This window comes from Lissotriton helveticus, chromosome 6, assembly GCF_964261635.1.
Source record: "Lissotriton helveticus chromosome 6, aLisHel1.1, whole genome shotgun sequence".
Classification (NCBI taxonomy): domain Eukaryota; kingdom Metazoa; phylum Chordata; class Amphibia; order Caudata; family Salamandridae; genus Lissotriton; species Lissotriton helveticus.
In genome coordinates this window covers 653,956,097-653,972,566 of record NC_136067.1, presented here as the reverse complement: position 1 = coordinate 653,972,566, position 16,470 = coordinate 653,956,097, and the positions used below count along the sequence as shown (strand labels likewise).

The 16,470-nt window shown below is 44.2% G+C and overlaps 1 protein-coding gene across 1 annotated transcript in view; it reads right to left on the bottom strand.

Annotated features, from left to right (window-relative positions):
- Nucleotides 1-1,109: 1,109 nt before the first annotated feature.
- Nucleotides 1,110-16,470, bottom strand: part of BCKDHB (branched chain keto acid dehydrogenase E1 subunit beta) — a 1,266,052-nt gene continuing 1,250,691 nt past the window's right edge. Inside the window, exon 11 of the mRNA XM_078648121.1 lies at nucleotides 1,110-1,421. The gene's annotated coding sequence lies outside the window, so the exon portion shown is untranslated. The remainder of the gene's footprint in view (nucleotides 1,422-16,470) is intronic.

Below are 16,470 nucleotides of genomic sequence, written 5' to 3'. Positions count from 1 at the left end.
TGAGGGTAATGGAAAATTCTTAGTGGACTTCTGGTAGTTAGCTTAGACTGCTAAGCCAGAACTAGATATGAGATGTTGCCACAGACCACAACTGGAAGGAAACTTACACGGTCTGGAGGAAATGGCCACGCTTATAGTAAGGATATTTGTTCAATTTAACATTTATCTTTTAATGCAGATGTAACTGTACTGTTTTGACATTTGACTTTATTTGCCAACAAATGTATATCTTTTGGAGGGGGAATTTATACTACTTTGGACCTGTATCTAGTGCTGGAGCTCCACAGATATCTTAATAAAGAGTATCCGTTGCCTTTATGCAATCTTTATTACGGCTTAACACCATAAAAGACATAAAACAGATAAGAGTATCATATACTTCAGTATCAGTATATCATAAGCAATAGTTTCAACGTTAATCGCTTAGAATGCTGACTGAGGCAAGAGCAGTGCCTAAAAAAGTACAGTGGTCACAACACTAACAGTTTGTATTTAACAACCATTTATCAAATTTTGCCTTCATTTTTAAATTGTCCGAAATTGCAAATTGTAATTTGTTTTTCAAAGTTAAATGTCTGGCTGGACAGATTATCCTTAATATGAATATAATGATGAAGTTAAACGGTATCTTGTCTAAACCATCACAACACCTTTCATGAGCTACTCAACCATGATTGCTCATCCAGGTGTAGATGGACCATGAGAATCAAAGAGGTTTGCAGGCAAACCCATGAGACAGAATACTGGTCAATGGTGAATACGTAGGAGTCTAGCATTTGATGTTGCTAGTTGGTCCTTAATTATGGATCTGGCAATAGGTCTGACAATGGTAGGAAAAATATTTTCTTTTTTCTGTATTTAGAGTGCACTGTGAAGTTAATGAACTGATGGCCCATATTAAGAATTACACTTAAGTAGTGACACTGTGACATTAACTCACTTATATTTAGAAAACAATGTATGTGTGTTTTATATACCTGCCATGATGAAATAACGAATACAGAAGTGTTGTTCTGGGAAACATAACTTAAATGTGATATCCTTTAAATACGGTGGGCCAGACATACAATTTGAAAGCAGAAAAGTTAGTGGAGCCAGAAGGAGAAAGATATTGTACAATAGGATTTATTGAAAGAAACTAAACTTCACACACTGCAGATCAGCCGCTTGTGTAAACTTACTAACGCTTTAAAATGTTAATACAAACACATCTGGATACATTTAAAAAATGAAACTGATACCCCTTCATCACATAACTCATATCCATCATCAATTGCACAACAATAAAGTATTATAAGCCATTGAATGCTATCCAGTTCGGCACACTTCAAAGAGGATGAACATCTGCAGACTGCCAGGAAACTGAAGACTTGGTATACTGCTCTTGAAAGAAGTTGTTTCCTGTGCTCGTTTCCAGAACCCTGTAGAAGGAAAAAGAACAAATGTAAAAGTAAAAACATTAATATCCAGAAACGTTTGATTTGCTGTTTTCAAGTTAATTCAGTAGATCAAGGAGTATCCCCTCAAAAGCAAAATCCCATAATCACAAGTCATGAGTCTCTTTTCGTCTTGCAACACAATATTCCGTGATGTAAGTGTATTTTACGCACATTTGTTGCTCTGATCAGTGGAATTCTTGATTCCACACTAGTGTTCTGACATTTCAGTATTCCTCAATGTGCGATTTCATAATATGTATCTGTATTTGTTACTGCTCACCCATGTGTACCTCACATGTATTTGTACACAACCAAACACAAGGCAGAAAGGACAAAAACACAGCACCTGTAGTTTTTTTTTTTTTTTTGTAAACCTTTATTTGTACAAAAAGGAAATACAAATCTGGGCCTACAACCAGACCGGCCGGCCACGATACAATAGAGCAATCCAAAAAATACAGAAGAAAAATATACAGATACAATCAGGATAAAATGCAGTCAATACAGTTCGAAAAAGGAAGGGGGGGGAGAATCTGGACGGCCCACAAACAGGAAGAAGGAAGGTTAATTTTTATAATATTACAATAAGGAGTATAACAGGCTCGGATACAGTATAAATGAATCCAGGTTCCCAGAGCAAACTATTGGCCATAAGAAAACTAAAGGGGCAGCAATGCGGAAAATTAACACTACAGTCTACATCAGTACGAAAGCAGATGCGGTTAATTCAAATCAACATACAAGTAGACTCATCGTGTGCACCTATACCACCCAATAGCACAGCAGAGATAGGACGATGGAACCGGAACACTAACATCACTAAAGCCAACCCGTCATACTAACCCTAGGGAGAGAGAGAAAGAGAAGGGGAGGGGAAAGAAAAGGGGGAAAAAGAAAAATACAGACTGAAAGAGAAGAGCGCCGCGCCGAGACAAGCATCCCGTAGTAAGGACACAGAAAGAGCAGGAGTATTAGCAACAAGGAAGGGATGGGAGTCGGCACTGAAACGCAGCATAGCCACAAAAGGAGAGAAGCAGCAATCCAGACCCCATCCCTATAATACCACGGGAAGCAGGGACAGCCGCGGCGCTCCTATAAAGGGATACAAAAGGGCCATAGAACAAAGGAAAATAAACCGGGAAAGAAAACCCATCCCACCCAGCACCCCTGCAGAAGGCTACGGCCTACCCCCCCAGCAGCGTGCCTATCGCCCTAATCCCGAACCCGAAATGTAGGAAACACGAAAGAGAAAAAGAATAAGGAGACAAAAAGAAGAATAAGAAGACAAAAAAGATGTGAGGGAGGAGTGAAGAAGTAAAAACAAAATGGTCGGCCTCAGCCCTCCGCCCAACCAGTCAATCGTAATACATGTAGACGAAAGCGATACAACTCGAGCATCATAAAACGTACAAGGGGGTCACCCACCGCACTATGCACACGGGGAAGCTCGCCACGGATATGTATACCAGCAATCCACCGGAAGCAATGTATCTCACCCCAGGCCTTCCTTAGCTACATGCAACTCCCACCATACGACAGCGAGAAGCGAACAACTCGGTGCAAGGCAATCACACGAACAAAAAATAGTCCGATGAAGACGTAGGCCAGGGAGGGCAATCCATAAGCAAAAGATCAAAAGTCCGGGTATACAGTGCAAGTGTCCCAACAGTGTTAACAGGGGCAGGAAAAGACAGGAGTTCAGTCTCGCCGCTCGGGAAAGCGGGGGTTCCCCTGCAGAGGAGAAACACGACCTCATCAAGGCAAATAGATGTAGCAAGCCATCATGTTTCTCGGACACTCGAGTAGGATCCGACCCCAGAACGACATCCGGGCCCCCAAACTCCAAACAGTGAAGCGCAGGAGGTTCAGAAGCCAATCGTTCGCATACCTGTCGACGGCCAGTGGCAGTAGTTCTCAGCGCGGCCGAGGGGGGTGAGGCAGAAGCATCACCGAGACGAGAGGGGACCGTGAGAGACCGGCCCTCTAAGATGGCGGCGGACCGCACCGATACCCCAGAGGCAATGGGGGTCAAGGCCGCATGCAAGGACCGCAGTGCTTCCAGAACGTCGCTGATTGTAGGCTCGCGCACACATGTCCAGGCCCCCGTGCAGTCCAGTAGTCCAGGTCCGCCGTCCGGAGGATATCCACGGTCTATCTCGATGGCCGCCATTTTGTGGAGTCAGGCTCGTCACCACCTCCCACGACTCCCGGATCAGGGCCTCAGATGCGGACCTCCACAGAAACCAAGGGGGTCCCGCTAAGGCAGCCTTGGTGCAGAAAGGAGAGCCGCCAAAGTCGGGTTGCAGCCTGCAATACCTTTGGCGTGGTCGAAGAGCAGATCCCGGGCGCGAGGCTCCAGGATGGATGGACGGAGCCGCGGCAGAGGGGCCCCCTTCACACGAGCAGCCCTCGGTGCACCGTGCCCCACACCAGCTCCACGGCCGCCAAGGCAAGTCCGTATCAGGACCACCGGAATGTTCGCACAACGGTCTCCCGCCAGCGGCTCACGCTCTCGGCCGGGGCCGACGCGTACAACAATGCCAGGCTGGGTCCAATAGGCGAGGCCCCGGCTTCATCACCGCGGAGGCCCTGGTTCCTCAGGGGGCACAACTTCTGAGTCGCGGCACGTAGGAGCCTCCAGGTCAGGCGGTGAGTAAGAGCAACACGTTGCGTTTCAATCTCTGCTCGAGTGCATCGTCCCGGGGCAGGATATATGGCAGGATTTGCGAGTCAGGCCGGAAGGCTGACGGAGCCGAGCTACAGAGCGACCATTACGATCGCGAGCTTGGCTCCTCCCCCCAGCACCTGTAGTTTCGATGAAAAAGGACATGAAAGTAAAACTGAAAACTTCACTTGTCTTAAAGTTCCTGTGCCACTGAACAGGTCACCTATATCCTTTCTGATATATTGAAATTACATCCCATCTCCTTCTATCCAAACTGCAGGCCAAAGTATCTAGTGCTTCCTAAAGCTCCTGCCATTCACTTTAACCCTTTCGATGCTAGGCCTATCCCCCCCTGTGCTAAGTTATTTTAGGCTATTAGGGGTAGTTTGCACTTAGGCCCCTTTAACTTTTTGTCCCCATTAGGTATCAAGGCCAAATTTGTATCCTTTTCTTCCAACATTCTGAGGGTTTAAAAAGTACCAAGGGTTTGTGGATTCCCCTGGAGTAGACCCAGAAATTAGCCAAAACACAGCAACGTTTTTGGAAAAATGGGGAAAACGTGCTGCAGAAGAAAGCATATTTTTTTCCCCCTTCAAATGGTATCAACAAAGGGTTTGTGATGCGGAAATCACCATCTTTCCAGCTTTCAGGGACAGGCAGACTTTTGTCAGAAAACCTAAATGTTCTACACAGTTTTGTCATTTTACTGGGACATGGCCTATTTTGAAAAGTTTTTTGTGCTTTCAACCTCCTTCCAGTTAGTAGTAGAAATGGATATGAAAGCAATAATAGATCCTGGTAAGCTATACATTTCAGAAATGTAGAGAAGATTCTGAATTTAGCAAGGTGTCACTTGTGTAGATCCTTCAAGGTTTTCCTACAGAAACTAACAGTTGTAATAAAAAAATATAGAAATGGAGTTGAAAAAAAACAGCTGTTTGTGCCAACATTTTCACCTGTTACTTCTTTTAACTATGGCAGAATTTTAAAAGCAATATACCGTTATGTCCGCTGGACCCTTCTGGTTGCGGTGATATATAGGACTTGTAGGTTCATAAAGAACCCGAGGTACGCAGAGCCAATAACTGAGCTGCGCCTTGCAATGGGTTTTCATTGTGTTCAGGGTATATATCAATTCATTTGGTAAAAATTAAGAGTGAAAAATAGGTATCAAGGACACCTTTGCATTTCCGAAATGGGAACAAAACAAAGAGTTTAGAAGCAGTAGTTATTTGCACATCTCTGAAATTGTGGGTACCCATACTAGCATGTGAATTATAGGACATTTTTCAAAGTGACTTCTTTTTTACACATTGTCTTACATTTGGAAGACAGAAATGCATAACAAATCGACAGGAAATGGGTCGAAACGCAACGTAGACATTTCACATTTTTCTAGTGAAAATGGAGCCTTTTTCGCAAAGTGCCTAGCTGTGGATTTTGGACCCTAGCTCAGTCGGCACCTGGGGAAACCTAGCAAACCTGGACAATTTTCAAAATTAGACAACCAGGGGAATCCAGGATGGGATGGCTTGCGTGACTTTCACCGGGGTCCTCATATTTTTGTGATGGAAAGTTCTGGAATCTGCGTGCATCCACAAACAATCTGGTTTTGATGAGGGGGGGGGTCACCTGGGTTTTTGGCCCCGGGCTCAGCGGCCATCTAGGGAAACCTACCAAACTCAGGCATTTCTGAAAACTATACACCCGGGGGAGTCCAGGGAGGTATGGCCTGCGTGGATCCCCCAACGTTTTCCTACCCAGAATCTCCTGCAAACCTCAAATTTAGCTGACAAAATCACATTTTTCTCACGTTTCTATGTGGGAAAGTTGTGGGATTGTGGAACCATCAACATTATCTATAACAAAACAACCTGGTTTTGAAAGGGGAGCCACCTGCGTTTTTGGTCCCGGGTTTAGCGCCCATGTAGGGAAACCAACCAAACCCAGACATTTCTGAGAACTAGACACCCAGGGGAGTCTAGGGAGGTATGGCTTGCATAAATCCCCTAACATTTACCTAACCAGAATACCCTACAAACCTCAAATTTAGGTAAAACAAAATCTCATTTTTCTCACGTTTCTATGTGGGAAAGGTGTGGGATTACCGGGCTGACATAAATTTCCTATCACCCAGCGTTCCCCCAGGTTTCCTGATATAAATGGTACCTAACTTGTGCGGGTGGGCCAAGTACCCGCAACAGGCAAGGGCCCAAAACGTATTGTGGAGACATCACAATTACCTATCACAAAACAACCTGGTTTTGCAAGGAAAGGGCTGCATTTTTGGTCCGAGGCTCGGCGGCCATCTAGGGAAACCTACCAAACCCAGACATTTCTGAAAACTATACACCTTGGGGAGTCCAGGGAAGTATGCCTATGACATGGAAGGGCCAAACATGTGTAGAGATTGAGGGGGCCTCAAAGCAGGTCCAAAAGGGCAGTTTGATATATATATATATTCACTGAAAAAACCATAGGTTATAGACCATATATAGTTAGGGATTAGCATTTAAAAAACCTTATTTTACTCACACAAAACCATTGAAATTCCATATATAGTTAGTTGCACTAACTATATATCGCGCACCCGCAATCCACTGCTGATGATGTCACATATTACATCATTCATGACATGGTCAGTGACATCACTGATGACATCACTGATGACATCTCAAATGACATCACTGATGACATCATCCAGTGACTGTGTGTTTCTGTAAAGTTTAAATATGTTTTACATATTGAAGAATGAGTAGATGTAGAAGTGTCTGGATGAAGGATTTAGTAGGGGCATGGCTGACTGTATGAGTGAGTGATTAAATGTGTCTCACTGAGTGCATGGGTTAGTGACTAAACTGTCTTAATTTGTGCATCATTATGTCTGTTGTTCTGTAAACTGCTGCATGTGTTGGTCAGTAGCTATATGAGTAACTATATGGGTTATTGATTGATTGCCCAAGTATTTGTATGGGAGACTGAGTGTGTGTGGCTGGCTGGGAGGTGTGTGACTCTGTGCAGATCAATGTGTACTTGTATCAATGATTGTATAAGAGAGTAAGTATGTGTTAGTATATGTTTCAAAATGTAAGGTGCTCTATGTTTAACTGTATAGATTAGAAAATGGAAGTGTGATTGATTATTTACAGGACTGACTAGGTGTATGAGTAACTCCATGGATGAGTGACAGAGTGTGAGAGTCTGTATAGGTGTATGAGTGCATATGATAGTGTTGTAAAGATGAGTGATTGTATGTATGAATGATTGTATGGGTAAATGAGTGAATGTGTGTGTAAACATAGGAATCACTGAGTGCGTATGTAGTAACTAGTATTGGTGTGTCAATGGTTTCAAAAATTATACTCTGTATTTAACACTGGGTGTAACAGAGGTTATATTAAAGTGTGAGGAGATGCATTGTATTGTCACATGAATGATATCATCAGTGATGTGGTCATTGATGTCAAATGAGATGTCATCAGTGATGTCATCAGTGATGTCATTTGAGATGTCATCAGTGATGTCATTTGAGATGTTATCAGTGATGTCATTTGAGATGTCATCAGTGATGTCATCAGTGATGTCATTTGAGATGTCATCAGTGATGTCATCAGTGATGTCACTGACCATGTCATGAATGATGTAATATGTGACATCATCAGCAGTGGATTGCGGGTGCGCGATATATAGTTAGTGCAACTAACTATATATGGAATTTCAATGGTTTTGTGTGAGTAAAATAAGGTTTTTTAAATGCTAATCCCTAACTATATATGGTCTATAACCTATGGTTTTTTCAGTGAATTTTCAAGGTTTTTTAAATGCTAATTCCTAACTATATATGGTCTCTAACCTATGGTTTTTTCAGTGAATTTCAATGGTTTTTTAATAGCAAATATCATAAGCTGTCGAATTAAATTGCCCTCCATCTTGTATCTTAATTCGACCGAAACACAAAATGGTGGACTCCCGGAACGCTTAAGGTCCGCGAACCGAGGCGCTCAACGGTTCGCGTACCTGGTCACCCCCTGGGAAGATAAAGGAAAAAAAAAATATTAAAAAAATCCAACAATTAATTAACATACAGCATTTGAAAAGACTATCATTCATTTTTCATTGTAGTACGCTCCCCAGAACGCTTTCCGGTTCGCGTACCGGGCGCTAACCACGAAAAAAAAACAAAAAAAAAATTATTTTTTTTTGCCCCGCGGGGCCCCTTTAAAACCTCCACATTAAACCTAGGGGGTCAGCGAGGATCTACTATGCCCCCTTATAGTTATTTCCCCCTTTGTTTTGGCCTCCTCTTGTCTCTCGATCCTACCGAGAGACAAGATGGCGGCCGCTCCGGACTGTTTAGAATGTTGACAGACACCGGAGAGCCAATCAGCTTCGCTACGCGAAGTTCCGATACGCGTAAGGTACGCGAACCGGGGCGCTGCCTGGTCCGCGCTTACAGATATATATCTTTTTTTGAACGTTAATTTCTCAAAATCCACTGGAGCACATATATTGAGACCTACAAAAGGCACATCGGGCTACCAGTCCCTACAATTTTGCCAAGTTTCGTGCAAATCCATTCAGCCATTCGGGCTAAAAGTGAGGCTAACCGCCCTATGGAAAACTCAATGTTAAAAACACGTTTTGGGACCCCCCTTTTTTCTCGGCCCCCCCTTGACAAACCCCCCCCCAAATTTTCAGGGGCTCCTCAGAAACAAAATGTTCCATTTTCCAGAAATTTTCAGCCAATTCCGTCCACAAACGCCAAAGTTATTAGACATAGAATTTTCAAAAATCCCATAGGGAAAAAATCCTAACTATATATACCTACTGGCGACCGCCAGTAGGTAATATATATATATATATATATATATATATATATATATTTTTTAGTCTGACGCCACTTTGGGCAATCACACAAGTGAGGTATCACTTTTCTCAGGAGACCAAGCGGAATGCTGGGTGGTAGGAAATTTGTGCCTGTGCGATGTTCCTACAGCTTATCCACACAGAAATGTGAGGAAAATGTGACTTTGTAAGTAAATGTAAGGTTTGCAGGGGATTCTGGGTAAGAAAACACTGGGGGATCCATGCAAGTAACACCAACAGCCAAGACTCAGTACACGCACAACACCATCCACACACACCACCAGCCAAGCGCCATCTATGCACACTGCAAACCAAGCACCATCCACACACACTATCAGCCAAGCACCATCCATGCACACCATCAGCCAAGCACCATCATCGTACACCGCCAGCCAAATGCCATCCATGCACAGTCAGCCAACCACTATCCACGCACACTGCCAGCCAAGCGCCAGGCCCGCATACCGCTTGCTGCTCAACCAGCCCTGGGGGGGGGGTGGGGGGGGGGGGATGTGAAGTACTGCTTCCGCTTTTGTTACTGTGAGCGGATATTGCAGCACTGATGCAAAACTGGCCTCCAGTGACAAAACCAGCATCCATGGCCAGAAAACTGGCTCCAACCCCTCCGGCCCACTTGGGAAAACGCCCGGCCCTGCAGCTAAGCACCATCCATGCCCACAGCCAGCCAAGAACCAGTCCACTTGCACTACCAGTCAAGATCCACTCCATGCACACCACCAGGCAAGCACCAATCTACACACTCCGTTATCAAGTGCGTGTCCACACACGCCATTAGTGTAGTGCAGGTCCACACACACCGCCAGCAAAATGCCAGCCAAAGGTCAGTACACGCAGACCATCAGCCAAACTCCGGTTTACACACACACAAACTCTCCCTGGTTTCTAGTGATTTTCTGCCCCCGCTTGGGTGCACATGAGACTAAAAATATCACTGAAACAGCCAAAATGTGTCCCTAAAAAAGGGAGCAACGCTTGCATATGGGGGTTCTCACCGGCATGCCCATAAACATATCCCTGGTGCCTAGTGGGCTTTTATTGCCCCGAACTGTCTTGGGGGGTGGGGGGGAAAAATACTTTTTTGGGTGTGGGGGCATTAGCATGCCCATACTCAACAGCCCCCACCCCTACATATAATAAAACAACAAAATTCATGATGCCTAGTGGGCTTTCTGCCCCCCCCCGGGGGCAGATCAGGGACTTTCTGCCGAGGGAGGCAGAAAGACCGGCAATTTTTTGGGGGGGCGGTGTTGGGGGCATTTGCATTCCCATTTTGGGAAGCCCCACTCCTATGTATAAAAAAAAAACAACAATCCCTGGTGCCTGGTGGGCTTTCTGTCCCCTGAGGGGCGATTGGCCCTATCTGCCTCCTGGGAGGGCAGAAAGACTGTGGAATTCTGGGTGGGGGCATTGACATGCACATTTTGGGCAGCCTCCATCCCTATATACATTTAAAAAAATCCATAGTGCCTAGTATGCTTTTTGCCCCCCCCCCCCGGGGTCAGATCGGGGCCTATTGCCACCATCTGCCTCCCAGTGCAGCTGAAAGACTGTGGAATTTTGTGGGGGTGGGGGCTTTGGCATGCCCATCTCGGACAGTCCCCACCCCTAAATGTTCACCAAATATAAATCCCTGGCGCGGGAGGCATATTGGGGGCTAATATCCCGGGGTGGGGACAGAAAGACTGAATATGCCACAAAAGAATTGGGGGGAGCAAATGCCCTTGCTCGAGGGGCCGCTCCGTTCTCCCTGGGGTCCACGGGGTAGCTACCTTCTTGGTGAACGCCCTCCTGATGTGATCCCCAAGCAGTGATCTGCTAGGGAGGGTACCATTGGAAAGGGGAGATTCTTTCCTTTTCAATGATACCGCTCCACTCTTTCTATGTGCTTGGGGGGCTGAGCTATCCCCACAAGCCCAAAGAAAGTGAAACTGAAATGATTGTCATTTCCCTGAGATGAGCCAAATAGCCATGAGAGCCTGGGAAGTACTTCCCCAGCTCTTGAGGCTGTTTAGGGCTGAAAGAAATCCCTCTGATGACCAAACCAGAGGGATTTCAAGTGCCATGTGTGCGGATGGCGGGTAGCTGTCCGGCGCACATGAGCACTGTGCGTCGGACGGCTCCTGGCCGTCCGACGCACGCAAAGGTTTAATAACTGAACACCCCCTTACTTTCTTGATCAGTTAATTTAGACCCACACTCTGCTCTTATGCTGAATGTACACAACATCTCTTCATACCTCAACAATAAAATCTCACGGTGCAGTTCTTCTCCTTATTCGAGGGCACTTATACTTAGATGCAAGTTCTCTCTTTTTCAAACATAATGGGAATAATGATACCTGGTTACTTAACAGCTAATTAAACTCTGTGGAACAACTCCTTCTTGCTTACCTTCCCTAGTCTACACCCCATCTACATCACTGAAATAAATCTTGGCTTTTGCCTATATACCAAACGCTTCTTGGGACTCCTGGAAATTCTTATTGTAAGCAAAAGCGGTTTCTGCCTATACATACATACACAATAATCAAAAATAGAATGGACACTGGTATCTATAAAACCATTGGTTTATATTCGAAAACCCTCATAGGCTTCCTGATTTTATCGTTGCGGTATATCTTATTTCCGCCCTATCAGGAGTCGTGGCGTATTCATAGGGTAGTCGATTAACGTGCTGGGTGCCTGCCTCACCCGAGGCTACCTCCGGTACAAATAGAAGTGTCCAGAAATAATGAAAAAGGAGGTAAAAGAAGTGTCTCACTCTAGAGTTTATTTATTAGAAAAAGGGGGTCTAGGCACTATCAATAATTCCGATGCTATTTTTAGCTCGATGATAGCTTCAACAGGGGTCGGATAGTCGCTTGTGGTCTTTGCCACGAGGTTCGGCGCTGTGTCCCCTGTGCTGACTCTGCCCATGGCTAACTTAGCCAGGGGCAGAGTCAGCACAGGGGACACAGCGCCGAACCTCGTGGCAAAGACCACAAGCGACTCTCCGACCCCTGTTGAAGCTATCATCGAGCTAAAAATAGCATCGGAATTTTGAGTATAAGTTGACCAGACTTATCACCCAATACTACACAAGTTGTGTGAGATATTCTACCTTTTTCTATATGTGTTTTTTTGTCCTGACGAAAGCTCCATAGACCCGGCTGGGCTGAGTGAGCTGAAACATGTTGACACATTCTTCAAGACATGCGGTAATCCAGTAACACGATTACCATCATATCGTAATTCATTTTTATTGATAGTGCCTAGACCCCCTTTTTCTAATAAATAAACTCTAGTGTGAGACACTTCTTTTACCTCCTTTTTCATTATTTCTGGACACTTCTATTTGTACCGGAGGTAGCCTCGGGTGAGGCAGGCACCCAGCACGTTAATCGACTACCCTATGAATACGCCACGACTCCTGATGGGGCGGAAATAAGATATACCGCAACGATAAAATCAGGAAGCCTATGAGGGTTTTCGAATATAAACCAATGGTTTTATAGATACCAGTGTCCATTCTATTTTTGATTATTGCGTATCTGTCCAGGTGAACTGAACGGACCTCCAATCCTCTTCCCTCCACCTTGATATAAATATACATACATACATACATACACACACACACACCCACACACACACACACACACACATTCTTCTGTATCAAAAATATCCGAATAGGGGCACTGTTGTAACAACTTTATACCTATAACACTTGATTGTGGCAACAGCATATGGCAAAATAACTACCTCCACAGATTTTACAGTCCAGAAGGCTGCTGTGCATCTCGTACTGAGAGACACTTCTTTGTCTACTTTTCACATGCAACCTGTTATATACCAAATACATTTCAAGTGCATTAGCATTATGGTTTGTGTCTAGCACAAGTGCAGGGTAATCCCTTCATCAAACAACAAATCATTCACTAGTTTTCCTACAACTTTTTCTACAAGTCCAGCAGGTCCCCCATCCAACCCTGCTTTGACATCTAATATCTAACTCTCCCCTGAGATTGAACTCTGTTATGATCCGATGTCAAAATTAGATTGGTGTCTAGGGCAACCACTTAGTGTTATGTTGGAATCTGAGCAAAGATGTAGTTTCTGCTACTGGAGGTTCCACTGCCATGGTCATGTAAGATAAAATATCATCTTTATCTTTAATAAATTGATGCTTTACTACCTATAAAGGTGCATCGTTTTAGTGGTGAAAAAAATGCTGACAAGTCAGAAAAAAGAAATAGGGTGATGGAGCGAATGTTTCCTAGATTTTACAAACAAAATACATTTAAATAAGTGCAAAAAGGTTATGCTAATTGACATATGTATAATAAATGCAATTTTGTAGCAGGTAACCATGTTTAGGCCTTGCAAGTATTAAAAGAAATTATAAGGTGCAGATATAAATTATCATAACTACTCATGCCATATTAACATTGAATCATACATTAAGACTGAAAGGCCTGTTTTTCGCCTTGAACTGTTGTTTTGCACAAGATGTTTTTCTCTTCCACTGCAGATGCTATTTTTCAGATACCTTCTGTTAGCTAGTGAATAGGTATTTGTTATGTATTAGACAACCGATACAGAGGTTCTCACCTGTAGGAGAGGAGATGACAGGAAATATGACTCATCGGAGAAACTGTCCGAATCACAAGATGTGGACAAATTATCTTTTCAAGGATGGAAGTTGTGGCTTATTGTGAATACTTAGGAAACCGGGAATTTACCTGCTAACAGGGTTAGGAGGAATCCGAACGGATGCTGAGTACGGGGAATGTAGCAACTACTATGTTTAGCAAATGTATAATAGCGTGTGCTCCTAGGTTAGGTTAGGACTCTTATACTAGGAATCTTGGGTTTGCCTCTCTAGGGAGAGACTCACTTTGGGCACTTTTCTTTTTCAGCGATGTCTGATGACTAGTAGCTGAGAATACTTTCCAGAACACAAAAGTATCAATTTCTTGAATGTCAAGGCTTCATGCCTCAATAATTTTATTCTCTCATCACACCTCCACATTTGTGTTTCTGAATGCTTATTGAAAAATTGCTTAACTAATGCTTAATCTATATTAGGGGATTCGTTTATGGAACAAAATTGTTGCATTTGCTCTATTTTAATTGTAATACTCACCAATGTAGTACTTTAACTTGTACTGAAATATCGACTAATGGATTATTAGAACCTGTAAAAATGATAACTAAAAGACTAATGATTTCTGCATACATTTATCAATTTGAATTAAATTCTTAATAAAACCCTGTGTACCTCACACCAACTCTCTCTAGAAATTATTGTAAGGTCTCGAATGGGCTTCACTGGCTAAGTTGCTTGATTTAAATGATTGTTCTGTCTCAATTTTCCTTGTAGACGAACGATGGTCCATACGACCAATGGCAGAGGTTAATTCATTATTGAGATACAAATTTTCCTGCGTCATTAAGGGCTACATTTTTGCTTGAGTCACTAGCGGCCAAATCAGATCTGGTTCTGTATAGCCAAGTAGGTCTGCAGCCACAAACAGACAACCACGCTCTTCTGGAGCTGCGGCCCAAGTGCCCCAAAGAACCCTACCTGTGCACAAGGGAGAAGGATGCCATGCTGAAAGAACAAAGCAACTCACTAGCATGGTCATTTTGCAGCTTCCATAGCCGAGGGAAACGTCATGCTTAACACCAATCTCAAGTTGTGAGTCAGCTAACAGGTGGTTTGAAGAGCTTGATCAAAGATGCATACAGGACTCATGGAAAGTGAAAAGTATCAATATACAGTAATAACAGGGCTAGAAATAGTGAGGAAAGACAGCAATCACACGCAGCATTGTGTATGTTAGAAAGGTGTCGGCCATGTTGGAAAATTGGACGTAGAAGGTGGTGAATAGTTTGAGACGTACAATTTAGAACCACTTTACATAGGTGTTAGACCTGACATCCTTGCCCTGGTATTTCCCCTAACTTTGTTTTTATGCATCCCATTTTGTTGAATTCCTTTTGTTGGTATTGTGACTCTGTGTACTTTACCACTGCTATCCAGTGCAAAAGCCTTTGTGCTCTCTCCTTCAAACATGGATACATTGGTCTACACCTAATTGGCAAATTTAATTTACTTGTAAATCCCTAGTAAATTGTACTAAATGGACCAAGGACATGTAAATTAAATGCTACAAATATTGAGCAAAATAATGATGGATTGAACCTAGATCCTTGTGACTGGGGGTGAATGTTTGAATTGTCCAGCATTCCGTCCATTACTTGTTTCTTTTGCATACGTCGCCCTAAGTGGGAAGGGTATGCCCTGACATGGGTCCCATGCTCAATATACCACTGGATTCAAGCTAGCCTGGCTGATGAAGGGTGATGCCCTGAAACCGGTCCCAGAATGCTTGTTTCCGGTCCAGGGAGGATCTGGCTTGGCAGTTCGGGCTGGACTGTTCCCACAAGGAACAGGGTCAAGACTGATTTGCATATGGCTGGGTCCAAACTGGGATGGTGTGGTGATCAACAGAATGATGGATTAAACCCAGATCCTTGTGACGGGGGTGAATGTTTGAATTGTCCAGCATTCCGTCCATCACTTGTTTCTTTTGCATATGTCGCTCTAAGTGGAAAGCGTATGCCCAGGCGAGGGTCCCGTGCTCACTACACCACTGGATTCAAGCTAGCCTGGCTGATGAAGGGTGATGCCCTGAAACCGGTCCCCGGATGCTGGTTTCCGGTCCAGGTGGACCTGGCTTGGCAGTTCGGGCTGGACTGTTCCCACAAGGAACAGGGTCAAGATTGATTTGAATATGGCTGCGTTCCAACTGGGGTGGTGTGGTGGGCAAAAGAATGATGGATTAAACCCAGATCCTTGTGACTGGGGGGTGAATGTTTTAACTGTCCAGCATTCCGTCCATCACTTGTTTCTTTTGGATATGTCGCTCTAAGTGGGAAGGGTATGCCCAGACATGGGTCCCGTGCTCAATACACCACTGGATTCAAGATAGCCTGGCTGAGGAAGGGTGATGCCCTGGAACTGGTCCCGGGATGCTTGTTTCCGGTCCAGGGAGGACCTGGCTTGGGAGTTCGGGCGGGACTGTTGCCACAAGGAACAGGGTCAAGATTGATTTGAATATGGCTGCGTTCCAACTGGGGTGGTGTGGTGGACAAAGGAATTATGGATTAAACCCAGATCCTTGTGACAGGGGGTGAATGTTTGCATTGTCCAGCATTCCGTCCATCACTTGCTTCTTTTGCACAAATAGGCCTGCAGCACTCATTGCACCACCCAATAAAGTAGCCTTTTCAGAAATGGCCTCAGGCCTGCCGCTGCAGCCTGTAGTGCAATTTCAAACTACCATTTCGACTTTTCAAAATTAACATTTTGCCATGCCTTAATCATCCTTTTTTATGCATACAAGTAACCCCTAAGGTAGGCCCTGAAGGTCTATACGGCAGGAAGCATTGTATTAAAAAAATAACACGTATACTTCGGTTTTACATGTCCTGAGAG